This window comes from Lissotriton vulgaris, chromosome 9, assembly GCF_964263255.1.
Source record: "Lissotriton vulgaris chromosome 9, aLisVul1.2, whole genome shotgun sequence".
NCBI lineage: Eukaryota > Metazoa > Chordata > Amphibia > Caudata > Salamandridae > Lissotriton > Lissotriton vulgaris.
Window position 1 is genome coordinate 65,382,690 of NC_141697.1, and position 12,608 is coordinate 65,395,297.

Consider the following 12,608-nt stretch of genomic DNA (forward strand, 5'->3'; position numbering starts at 1 on the left):
CAACCTTCTGGAATTGCGGGTGATACGTTTGACACTAAAGGCTTTCCTTCCTTCCCTTTGCAGTCAGTAGGTTCAGGTCCTGACGGACATCACTAAAGCAATGTGGTACATAAACAAACAGGGAGAAGTGGGATCGTATTGTCTGTCGTGAGGTTCTGCAACTCTGGTCCTGGACTAAGGTCCATCAGATTTGTGTGTTTGCAAATCATCTAGCCGGTGTGCTGAATGTTCGTGCAGACAGTCTCAGTGGGCATTACTTGGTCGATCACGAGTGGCGGCTTCATTCGGAGGTGGTCCATCACATCTTCAACATGTGGGGATCTCCTCGGTTGGACCTATTTGCCACTCATGAGAACGCGCACTGCCCGTTGTTCTGCAGTCTCCAGTATCCGATGCAAGGGGCGCTGGGGACGCGTTTCAGTTGGATTGGAGCTTGCAGCTTCTTTACGCGTGTCCCCCCCAAAACCTTTAGTCCTCTGGTTCTGAGGAAGATTCGCCGAGACTGGGCCCAAGTCATATTGATCGTCCCGGATTGGCCAAGTAGGGTGTGGTACACAGATCATTTTCAACTTTCATTGCACCCTCCGCTCCGTTTCCCTTTCAGAGCATATCTCCTCTTGCAGTCGCTGGGGCAGGTTCTACACCATCACCTCCAGAACCTACACCTTCATGTCTGGAGATTGAACGGGGCAACCTCAGTTCCTTCTCTTTCCCGCCTGATGTGGTGGATGATAATTTATCGTCCAGGCGACACTCCACTAAGTCTATTTACTCTTCCAGATGGTCCAGATTTGTTAAATGGTGTGGAGAGAGGGCCATTGATCCTTTGAAATCCCGTTTGTCATACAAGCATGGGAATCTATGAAAGTTTCCAATACTGGAGAACCAAAGTTACAGGTAAGTAACTTGTTTTCTTACTCCAGTATTGGAACTTTCATAAATTCCCATGCATGTATCATTCCCCGTCATCAGAATGGGAGTCCAGACTCCCATTCCGACCGGCAATGATACAAGCATGGGAATCTATGAACGTTTTCAATACTGGAGAACCAAAGTTACAGGTAAGTAACTTGTTTCCTTTCATCCCTTTCATCTTTTTATTTATTGTTCCCTTTTCCCCTCCTCCCTCGGGGTACTCTATTCCCCATAAAAGTCCACACAGCCAAGCCCCTGGTGTGCACTGTGCAAAAGCTGACAGAATGCACAACTACAAAACACGAAGAGGAGCTCACGCAGCACCCAGAGGATAGGGGTGTAGCTTGGGGTGAGGATAGGGGCATAGCTTGGGGGAAGGGGGGGGGGGGGGTTCATGAGCCCTAGTGCAAGCAGTGAAACTAGGCACCCTAGCGGTAGGTAAATACCAGCCAGGCGAAGGGCATCCAAGACCCTGTACTTTAACTGGTTTGTCCTTGAAGCCACAGGCAAGTTGGGTGGCATTTTGATTGTGTTTTAGTTCTTTTATGAGTAGGGTTTGGGTGCAGGTGGGAGTTCTTGCATCCTTGAGCTCGTGGTCCTCACACCCGCTCCTAATAAGGGTGCTTGCTCCCCATCCAAGCAGACAAATGGTAGATGGCACCAGGCCCTTCCCCTCTGAACTCCCAACTCGCTGATTGTGTTCTTTCCTTGCCTCTTTTTGTATAACGAAGTACCCCACAGCACATATTGCTCTCTCCATTCCAAGTGAAATTTCGATATGTTCTCCTTTAGCTGGTTAGGGGTGACCATTTAAAGCAGCTGCAATATGTCCCGCATTTACACGAGTTAGAGCTATTGGCATTGCAAATGACAATGGGTTTTATTTTTGTTTTCGTTTTTAAAACCTAACTAAAATGCATTGTCATTTACATTGTCAATAGCTTAAACTCGTGTAAATGCGACACCTATTGAACCTTTTTTCATTTTTTTTTTACACAAAGTGTAAACCAGACCTAGTGGTTTGCCAGTTCTTATTAATTCTGCCATGGAAGAGTTGGAGTTTTCAACACTCAGGAAGAGAGTGGCTGACTCGCCGGTTCGCCCTTCCCTTTTGTGGTAAATAAAGTATTACCCTGTCATAATTTCTATACTTAAACAAAGGGTCATGCATTAAATGAGAGGCAGAGTCCGTGGTGTCCGATTCAAAAGGGCTTTATTTCAATACCTCGAGTTAAGGGAGAATCGGTTCCATCACCACTAAGGTTCAGGAAGGGTCTTCTAAACTTTATTCACAGAGTACAATATTTATACATTCAATTGCATAGAGAAGGAGGAGCGCTCCAGGCAGAGCAAGAGAAAGAAGGAGATAAGAGCATGTGGGCGTGCATGAGGGCGTACATGTGGGCGTTCACTTGAAGAGTCATAGGTGAGTCATAGGTGGGTGGATACATGGAGGGGGGTCGCATGGCCAGCTGGAACCTTTGCCCTACTTGTGTGCGCAACTTGAACATGACGTGCAATTGACGTGTAACTGGGGGGAAGCGGACTTTCGGTCTAGTAGGGAAGCCTTCAGTGTCAGGGCGACCTGCACGTCTGGTATTATCTGATATCTTAGGTCCGGGGATGTATTATCTGAAGCAAAGGTCGCTCATCACCAAGAGCCAGTGTGGGCATATATTTCTTCGTTCATTGCGTGGGGGCTTTGGGCTTTCTATGGATGCAAGTTCTGTAAATTACTTAAACGGAGACAGAAAGGCTAGGCCCTATCTCTGCAGACGGGTTCTGTTTACCTTCTTCACCAGGCAGGAATGTGATTCTGTAGAGCAAGCAGATAACTGCTGTGCAAAATACTGTCTTGGCACCCCGTGCTGGGCCCCTCTCGGCTTAGCCAAAGTATGCGAGTTCAGGGACACGTAGCTGTAGCTCTCAGAGTGTCTGGAGGCATGAAACCTTAATTCAGAGACTGGCTCAGGCTGAGCCACAAAATGGGTTCATCTCGATTTTAAAAGTGCACAATGCAAACACATGGGCAACATGGGCCTCAGTGCGGAATTAACGTTTCTTTCATAAAAGACTTGGTGACTGACATTCTAATGTGGGACGTAAATGCAGAGGCCTCATTATTCAGGCCACAAAGGGAAAATGCATGGGCTACATGCACATACACTAAACGTGGGGTACACGCAGGGGACACATTGGCCATGTAAAATTTCATTTTCCTCATTCCCTCCTTGTCCCCTACTGTACCCTTCAGGACACATCTATATTCATGAGACCGTATATCTGATCATACAGCATCATTTGTTCGTCTTTGATCTGTTGCATACGTGGATGTGGAACACAGGCAGTGGCACACAGGCCGCAAATCGCCGGGCCACACTGCAGACAGAGACAGCAGCCGAATATCATAAGCAGTATCATTCCTAGGAACGACAACACTTTCCATCCCCATGCCGATATTACACTCCAGAGCCAACTGGACCAAGTCCATGTGCCTGGATCTTGATGTATATCATGAGCTATTTTGTGGAGCCTTGTTATTGCTGCGTACACAGATGGCGCGTTATCAGGAATGAAAACGCAACAACTGGAGCCGATCACTCTACAAGCCCCGCCCCTATCCGCTAGGATGACGTCAAGAACAAGGCGGTTCTGAAGAACAACAAGTCTCATGGCAGACTGCTCCTGGGTCAAGTTCGCCAGGGCAGATACAGTCTCATTCACTACTGCTTCCAGAGTTCTTGTTAACCTGCGTATGAGTTTACTGTTTTGGACGGGACCTATGAAGAAAAAGAATCCTCTATTGAAATCTGTATATTGCTCCCAGGCTGTCTCAGTCTGATGAATCACTGGGGAATCTGTCTCTCTCCTGTGTCTAACATGCTCTAGTCGTGAATCTCGATGATAATGGGATGGGGCCAGAAAGACGGGTGGCAGCAGGAACGCTATATAGCATGTCCCACCCCAGTTTAAGGGCAGATGTACATAAGCTGTCTGACCGCAAATGAAATAAGAATGGCGAGATGTTTTGAAAGAAGACTTTCCTTTATCATTAAACTCGACTACAGCATTACACTCGCTGTGTCCCATATGTACTGATCCTTTCTTTCTAACGCACAAATCACCTTTTACTGGTAGGACTGAAATAAACGGTGGACCTACATTTTGCATGGGCTGAACATTCAGAATCATAAAGCTGAGGGTAGCATTTCCTTGCTCGTACTCTTCATTTTCTAGATCGGTCCCCTTCCTTTGGGGGAGTCCGTCTTCGTCTGGAAAACATGCCTCATTCATTACTTTATTCAAATTTCCCCATATCCAGTCACCCTGGTAAACTGTGGACTTTCTGTCTAGTGATGACATTAAGGCAAACCATGCTCCGCACGAACCATTGTGGGAGAACGGAAAAGGGACGAGGGGCAGAACTCCCTTTGTCTTCTGATAAGGTGGCAGTCGGCCACATACCCAGCAATCTGTTGCATTGCTGGTCTGATGAGAACGGTGCAACATCCGAATAAAAGTATTGTTGCGCAGAGCCAGTCGATATGACAGTTCATGGGGTGGCAGATCACTAAATGTATGCTCTATGGTGTCATTAATGGAAGAGTGTATACGTGAGGCAATAGGAGGAAAGAAAACATGTAGTATTAAGCTGATACAGATTATAGTGATGCACAGAAGAGACAGAAAAATCAGAGTTACTATACATCTACTATGTAATATCTTGCAGTATTTTTCTTTCATTTTGCTCTTTTTACTATTCTGGTCCGCGATCCTATACATGTCAGAAAACCTGTCTAACCGATTCACCACCTAGTGGACTTAAACAATTAAACGCTGTCTGACTTTCTAGATCGTAATTTGGACCTGTACTCTTGCTGTGGAGTCTTTTCTAGCAAAGGGGGCTCAAAGTCTGTAATGTCATTGTTCTTTATCAAAGTTCCAGAGTCTCCAAAGTACTTTCTGCAATGATGGGCATGAAGCCATCCTTTTCTCCCTTCGACCTTGATCGCTGTCCTCGTGGTCAGTAACACTAATTTCGGCGTCTTCCAACGCGGCTCAAGGGGGCTTGATCGATCAAAATTCCGCACGAGGACGAAATCACCAGGGACTATGGCGTGCTCCTTGACCTGGGTGTTGTCAGGGAAGGCGGCGGCAACCTGTGAACGACAAGAGAGTAGTGCAGACATCAAGGAAGCCAGGTAATCTGTCAGCATGTTACTGTCAACATCAGTTATTTTCTTAGGCATAGGCGTACCCCACATATTCGGCGGTCTACCGAAAACCACTTCATATGGTGATAGGCCTGTTCTGGAATGAGCTACCATACGCATGTAAAAGAGGGCAACCGGCAAGGCTACCATCCAATCCACGCCTTTTTCTGCACAGATCTTTGCTAATTTCGTCTTTATCGTCTGATTATGCCTTTCTACAAGGCCTGCTGCTTCAGGGTGTCGTACACAATGAAACTTCCAACTATATCCTAACAGAAGGGACACTTGTTTCATTAATTCAGAAGAAAAAGGCTGACCATTGTCTGAGTACACGACACGGGGCAATCCGTATCTAGGGAAGAATTCACGCACCAATTGCCTGGCTGTTGTCACAGCAGTATAATCTGGGACTGGATACGCTTCTGTCCATCTAGTTAGTGCACACACAACTACCAGGACATACTTGTAACCTCTACATCTGTCCATTTGGATATAATCCATCTGGAGGACCTCAAAAGGATGGTCAGGAGGATGAAACCCGCCTTGTTCCACCGGAATGCCTTTACCGGGATTGAACTGGCAACAGATCATACATGTACGTACTTTCTGTTTCGCTGCTGCACGCAGGTGCTTGTTAAACCAGATATTCTGTAAGCTGTCTAGCATTGCCTTCTCTCCCAAGTGTGCTGGACTATGTGCTGTGTTTATGACCACTTGTACCATGGAATCAGGGAGAAACCATGTAGCTTTGCCCTTAGTCATCCAACCTTGGTCAGTCTGGACCCCTCCTTGTTCAGTCCATTTCTTTATTTCATCTGAAGTGGCATGTGTCTGTATGTCGAGTACATCTTGAGAAGGATCCCTGACTGTCATGCTTTTTGTCAGTAATGGTACCTCTGTCTTTGTCGTGTCTGTTGGTGTCTGGGCTGTAAGTTTAGCTGTTCGGTCTGCCAGGTCATTACCCTGGGAAATGGTGTCTGTAACTTTGGTGTGTGCTTTGCATTTCAGGATGGCTATGGCTGTAGGTAAATGTATTGCTTCTAACAGGGCCTGAATAAGCGGACCGTGCTGAATTTTGGCACCATGAGAGGTCAAGAAACCTCTCTCCCTCCAGAGTACTCCGAAGTCATGAACTACGCCAAAAGCATACTGTGAATCTGTATAAATGTTCACTTTCAAGTGTTTAGCTCTTATGCAGGCTTGTGTCAGAGCGATGAGCTCTGCTGCTTGTGCTGACAGTGTGTCTATTCTTTGTGTCTCTATGACTTCAGTAGCAGTGGTCACGGCATATGCTGCCACTAATTCTACTGCACTCGTCCTCATGCATGATCCGTCTACATAGAATGTCAGGTCAGGATCTGGAAGTGCAATATCTGTCAGGTCTTGTCTTGGTTTCGTCACTGTGTTCATTACTTCCACACAGTCATGTGGTACGGTGTCTACTGTACTTGAGGGCAAAAGTGTAGCAGGGTTCAGAATGTTACATCGTCTGATCTCTATGTGTGGCTGAAATAACGTCAGTTCATATCCTGTCAGTCTCGCTACAGTCAAGTGTTGTGTCTGTGTCCTGTTCAAGAGAACTTCCACTGCATGTGGTACCTGTACTATCAGGGGGTGTCCCAACACTATCGAATCACTTTGTCTTATGGCTAGGGCTGTTGCTGCAACTGATTTCAGGCACGCAGGCAGAGCCTGGGCCACTGGATCCAGTGTACTAGAAAAATAAGCACAAGGCTTGTGTTTACTTGCTTGATCTTGTGTGAGGACAGATAATGCTGTTCCATCCCGTTCAGTTACGAAAAGCATAAAAGGTTTGCTGTAACTAGGAGTCGCTAAAACTGGCGCTTGACATAAGGCTCTTTTTAATTCTTCAAATGCCAAGGTATGTTCTTGTGTCCAAGGGAGGACAGTCAAAGACGCTGCCTCCTGTGTTGTCAACTGTATGAGCGGTTTGGCTAGATAGGCATACTGGGGAATCCACTGTCTGCAGTATGAAGTGAGGCCAGTGAAGGCCCGCACTTCCTTTTGTGTCTTGGGCTGTGTAAGGTTAGCAATTAACTGAATACGTTCTTGTGTCAGCGGTCTACCCCTGTTGGACAGCAAGTGTCCAAGGTACACCACTTGCTGTGCACAGAATTGTAACTTTGAAGGAGACACTTTGTGCCCCTTGTCTGCCAGAAAGTGTAAAACCGTCAGTGATGCATCTTCACATTCTGTTTCTGAACGTGCTGTAATTAGGATGTCGTCTACGTACTGGAGCAGTGCAGTGTTGGTAGGCATATTAATACTGTCCAGTTGTCTTTTTAATGCTTGACTGTAAATGCTAGGACTCTCTGTAAAACCTTGGGGAGCTCTCGCAAATTTAAAACTGCGTCCTTTTAGACTGAATCCGAAAAGATACTGGCTGTCTGGATGAATTGGAACGCTGAAGAAAGCATTCTTCAAGTCAATGACTGTAAAGAACGTTGCCTCAGAATCAATAGCAGTCAGTAATGAAGAAATGTCTGGGACCACTGGGTATTGTGGGACTACACATTTATTCAATTCTCGAAGGTCAACAACTAGTCTGTAAACTGGTGGTGCATTAGGGTCTGATCGTTTAAGGATAGGAATGACAGGTGAGTTACATACATTCGAGTCAGTCTCCACTACCACCCCTTTTGCAATGAGCTCGTCAATAATTTTCAATAAGGCCTCCTCGGCCTCTGGAGGTAACTTGTATTGTCGTATACGTGGTAGTACTACTCCTGCTTTGAGAGTAACACGGTGTGGTGTTATGTCCATGTAACCTACGTCAGTCGGACCTTGTGCCCATAGGTGCTGTGGTACATTCTGGAGTCTGTGGTCAAAATCTGTCAACACATAATGTCCCTTAAAATCACGTAAGAACAGTCGTACTCCCTCTGGAGAACAACATATAACTGCTCCTAGTTCTTTTAATGTCTTTATACCAAGTAAGTTTTCTGGACATGATTTAGTAAGTAGCAAGTCTGTGGTACGTGACAGTGGACCGACCCCAAGGGAGACTGGTTTCGATACTTCATTAACAATAGGCTTTCCTGAAAATCCCAGGGAAACATTCTGTGAGCCCGAGAGAGGTGCCCCTGGAACCTCGTCATGGCTGATGGTAGTTCTGCTCGCCCCTGTGTCAATCAGAAATTTTCTGTCTTGTCCCAGTACACGACTATGTACATAAGGACCCTCTTGATCTACAGGAACCTCAATAAGGGGCAAGCCAACTTCCCTCTCTAGGCTGTTTCATGAGAACGATTGGTATTCTGGATAGTCTGACTGTGTGTACTGATACATTTGCTGTGTGGCATGAACAGGCGGTGGCGGGGGTGGAAAAGTCGCTACTGTCTGTTGGGTGTTCTGTTGGGTGCTATTTTGCGTACTAATTTGCCTAGGAATGTGTGGTCGTTCTTTTGTCTTGCCTGTAGCTATATTGTGTTTCAGGACAGCACAATCCTTTACATAGTGACCTGGTTGTTTGCAATAATTACAGTTCCCCTTGACAGGTATCGTGCCATTTTTGTTCGTGTTTGCCGGTACCGTTTGGGCAACCAGCACCTTCATTTTTGTCTCTTTCATGCGTCTCTTTTCCTGATCCTGTTCTTCTCTAATCCTATTCTGGTGATATTGTAGCATTTGCAACATTTGTGAAGGGCTGTTTGCTTGCCAAGTACTCTCAACCTTCAGTACTCTATTCTTGATCTGGGGTAGGGAATTCTCTACTAATTTGCTCACGAAAAGATGAGGATACGATTCGCTACCTGGCTTAAGGCCACTATTAATAGCAAAGCATTTCTCAAATCTAGAATAGAAATCACTTGTGTCCTCGTCTTGTTTTCGTTTACAGGCTGAAATAGCATCCCAATCTTCCTTTTTAGTAATCAATAATCTCGGCAAAACCTGTATTAGGAGTTCAGGTAGTTCTTTAGCTTTGTCCCCAAGACCAACCCCCGGAAGCCTGGCTTTATCCTCTGTTTTCAATTCTGTCCAACTTAACTTTTTCTCTCCCACCTCCCAATCTTTTTCCTTAAGCTTTTCGTAAATACCTGCAGGCAACAGTACTTTCAATAGTTTCAGAATGTCAGCGTACGTGTAATCTCCGATGCGGAGAATGTCTTTTAATTCTCGGTGAAAACCCCCCGGGTCTTTATCATGGCAGGGCAGCATCTTTTTCATTTCCAGTATTTATAATTTTGTCAAGGGGGGTGTAAACATACACTTGTTGAAGCTCACCGTTTGCATTTTTGACGGGATGTACCTCTCGTAGGGGGTTCTGTCTGTCTATGTATAGGCGCTTTCTGTCGTGGTGTGGGGCGGGATGCATGCATGTGGTCAGAGAATTTATGTACTTATGTCGTTGATCCAAGATGACGTTAATTAAGTCCCAGGCCTGTCCATCTTTCTAGAAGTATGTCGTCCAGTAATTTATACAATGGACCGGGATCAGAATATTGATGCTCATACAACGTTATTAAATGTTGGATACCGGCCAAACGCTGTTCGTTCGGTGGGAGGCTCAAGAAAGTCTGGGCCACTATGTCATTGCTATATATGTTAGAATTGGACACCCACTGGGTGGCTGACCGGGCCAATTCCATTTCGTGTGGGGTGTGAGATCGCTCGCTCTCTATCCGTCGTTTCAGGGCTTTTTCAGTAGCTTGAAATAGATTCTCAAGGGAATATCTTTCTTTTATAGCCGACCCCTGTTTACGGTAGTCGAGGCACTTGGGCCTGTCAAACTGTCGTGCTTTGCCTACATAATTCATTTTGTCCTTCGCCTCGTTTTCCATTTCTAACTCTTCCGTTGATGACTCACTCTTCTCGTCAGACCCTACTCTGTGTATTGCTAATATTTCCTTTCGTATTTTCTTGTACATGCTATCTGTCTGTCCCTGTTAATCATGCCGACCGGCATCTATGTTATCACTCCATTCTAACAAACCAGGCTTTACATCTCCGTCTCCTGGGTCTTGTTCCCTGATCAGACAGTTAATCATAAAACGTAGAATGTAGTTCTTAACCCCTACTTTTCTGTGTTCCATGGCTTGTTCTATACTCTCGGGTCCCTCCCCCGTCCTAATGAAACGGTATATTTTATCTAGGTGCTCTTTCATGTCTGGTAGTGTGTCCAAATAATCGACGGCCTTTCGTAGTCTTAGTGAAATCACGAGCATTGAACCCTTTCCTGGTACTGGATCGTATATACAGTGAGGATTGCTACATTTACAGTAAACTTATATGGCGTTGACGTTGGCGTTGGCCCCCCTCCCCCTACGGCCCCTGGCCCTACGTCGTCTTTCACGACCTGCTGAAGCTGTTGGAGCTGATCCGCTGATGGGGGCGGAGGGAAATCTGCGTTTACGTAGTCCGGTGCGGACTCTTCTAGATAGGAGGAAATAAAAGCCTCAGATGCTGTCGGCTTTATTCTACGTACTCTATAGGGTACAGGTGGTGGCGTTCGCGACCTACGGGGTGTTTCTGAGGGGGTCACTCTGGCTAGTTCTTCTGAGAGGACAGGATAAATACCAGTAACGATGGCATTTCTTTCTCTATCAGCCTGTTCTGCTTTGACCCGTTCCCCCTCCTCCCGCAGTTCTTTTTCTTTGGCTTTTTCCGCTGCTTGTTTACTTCTCTCTGCTTGGTGGAATTCTTTCTCTGTTCTCCTATGTGACTCTTTGCGCCATAACTCAATGGCATCTTTCTGAGAGGGTCTTGATTTCTTTTTCCATAGCGCTTCCTCTACTCTCATAATGCATTCAGAATCCCATGTTCCCGAAGCAGGCCATCTGTACTTCTCCTCTAAATCCTTCGTGTAATCTACCCATAAGTCTAAAAACAATATGGCATCTAGCCCGTGCTTATTATACATATAATGACCAGGTGTATCTCTAGGCGGGATGTTAACTGACTCTTCTAATATTCCTTTCCTGGTACCTATCTGGCGTAACTTTGAAAACAGTGGCATGTTGAAACCAACACAATGAAAACACAAAAAGCAGGGGAAAGCAGGAAAACACAATACACACAAAAATAGTCTGACTGAAACAATCATTAACACTTAAAACATTACTCACTAAAACAGATACAGTTTAACCTGATACATGTAATTGAAAACAGTTAACTTTATGCACTGGAATACAGTACAACCATACCGGTCTCGTAAAGAGACACGTCTTTACCGTGCCCACGTTTACCGTGAACCCGTCTTTACCGTGTTCGAGTGAACGGACACGTCTTTACCGAGTTCAAATAAATGAACCCGTCTTGAACTTTATGCGTTCCCAATAGTGGTACTCACCGGGAAGCAGAACTTGAAGGCCTCGGAAACTTGATACTGCGCAAACTTGATACTGCACATGCGCCGCGGAACAGGTGGACCTTCGGAAACCTCGGACCTTGCTCTCTCACGGGTTGGGCTCTGGTTGGGATGATCCGCAATCCTCACCGCCTCGTGTGGATGCCTGGTCGCAGTCCGTCCTCCTCGTGGGCCTGAGGGAGTAAGCAGGAAATCCCGCTGGCGTGTACACTTTGAAGTCCGTCACGGCTGTAGCAGGGGGCAAGGGCTGGACCTACATCTCCGGCGCGTGGGGAAGGGGATTTGTCCCTATTCGGGCGCCAGATTTATGTGGTAAATAAAGTATTACCCTGTCATAATTTCTATACTTAAACAAAGGGTCATGCATTAAATGAGAGGCAGAGTCCGTGGTGTCCGATTCAAAAGGGCTTTATTTCAATAACTCGAGTTAAGGGAGAATCGGTTCCATCACCACTAAGGTTCAGGAAGGGTCTTCTAAACTTTATTCACAGAGTACAATATTTATACATTCAATTGCATAGAGAAGGAGGAGCGCTCCAGGCAGAGCAAGAGAAAGAAGGAGATAAGAGCATGTGGGCGTGCATGAGGGCGTACATGTGGGCGTTCACTTGAAGAGTCATAGGTGAGTCATAGGTGGGTGGATACATGGAGGGGGGTCGCATGGCCAGCTGGAACCTTTGCCCTACTTGTGTGCGCAACTTGAACATGACGTGCAATTGACGTGTAACTGGGGGGAAGCTGACTTTCGGTTTAGTAGGGAAGCCTTCAGTGTCAGGGCGACCTGCACGTCTAGTATTATCTGATATCTTTGGTCCGGGGATGTATTATCTGAAGCAAAGGTCGCTCATCACCAAGAGCCAGTGTGGGCATATATTTCTTCGTTCATTGCGTGGGGGCTTTGGGCTTTCTATGGATGCGAGTTGTGTAAATTACTTAAACGGAGACAGAAAGGCTAGGCCCTATCTCTGCAGACGGGTTCTGTTTACCTTCTTCACCAGGCAGGAATGTGATTCTGTAGAGCAAGCAGATAACTGCTGTGCAAAATACTGTCTTGGCACCCCGCGCTGGGCCCCTCTCGGCTTAGCCAAAGTATGCGAGTTCAGGGACACGTAGCTGTAGCTCTCAGAGTGTCTGGAGGCATGAAACCTTAA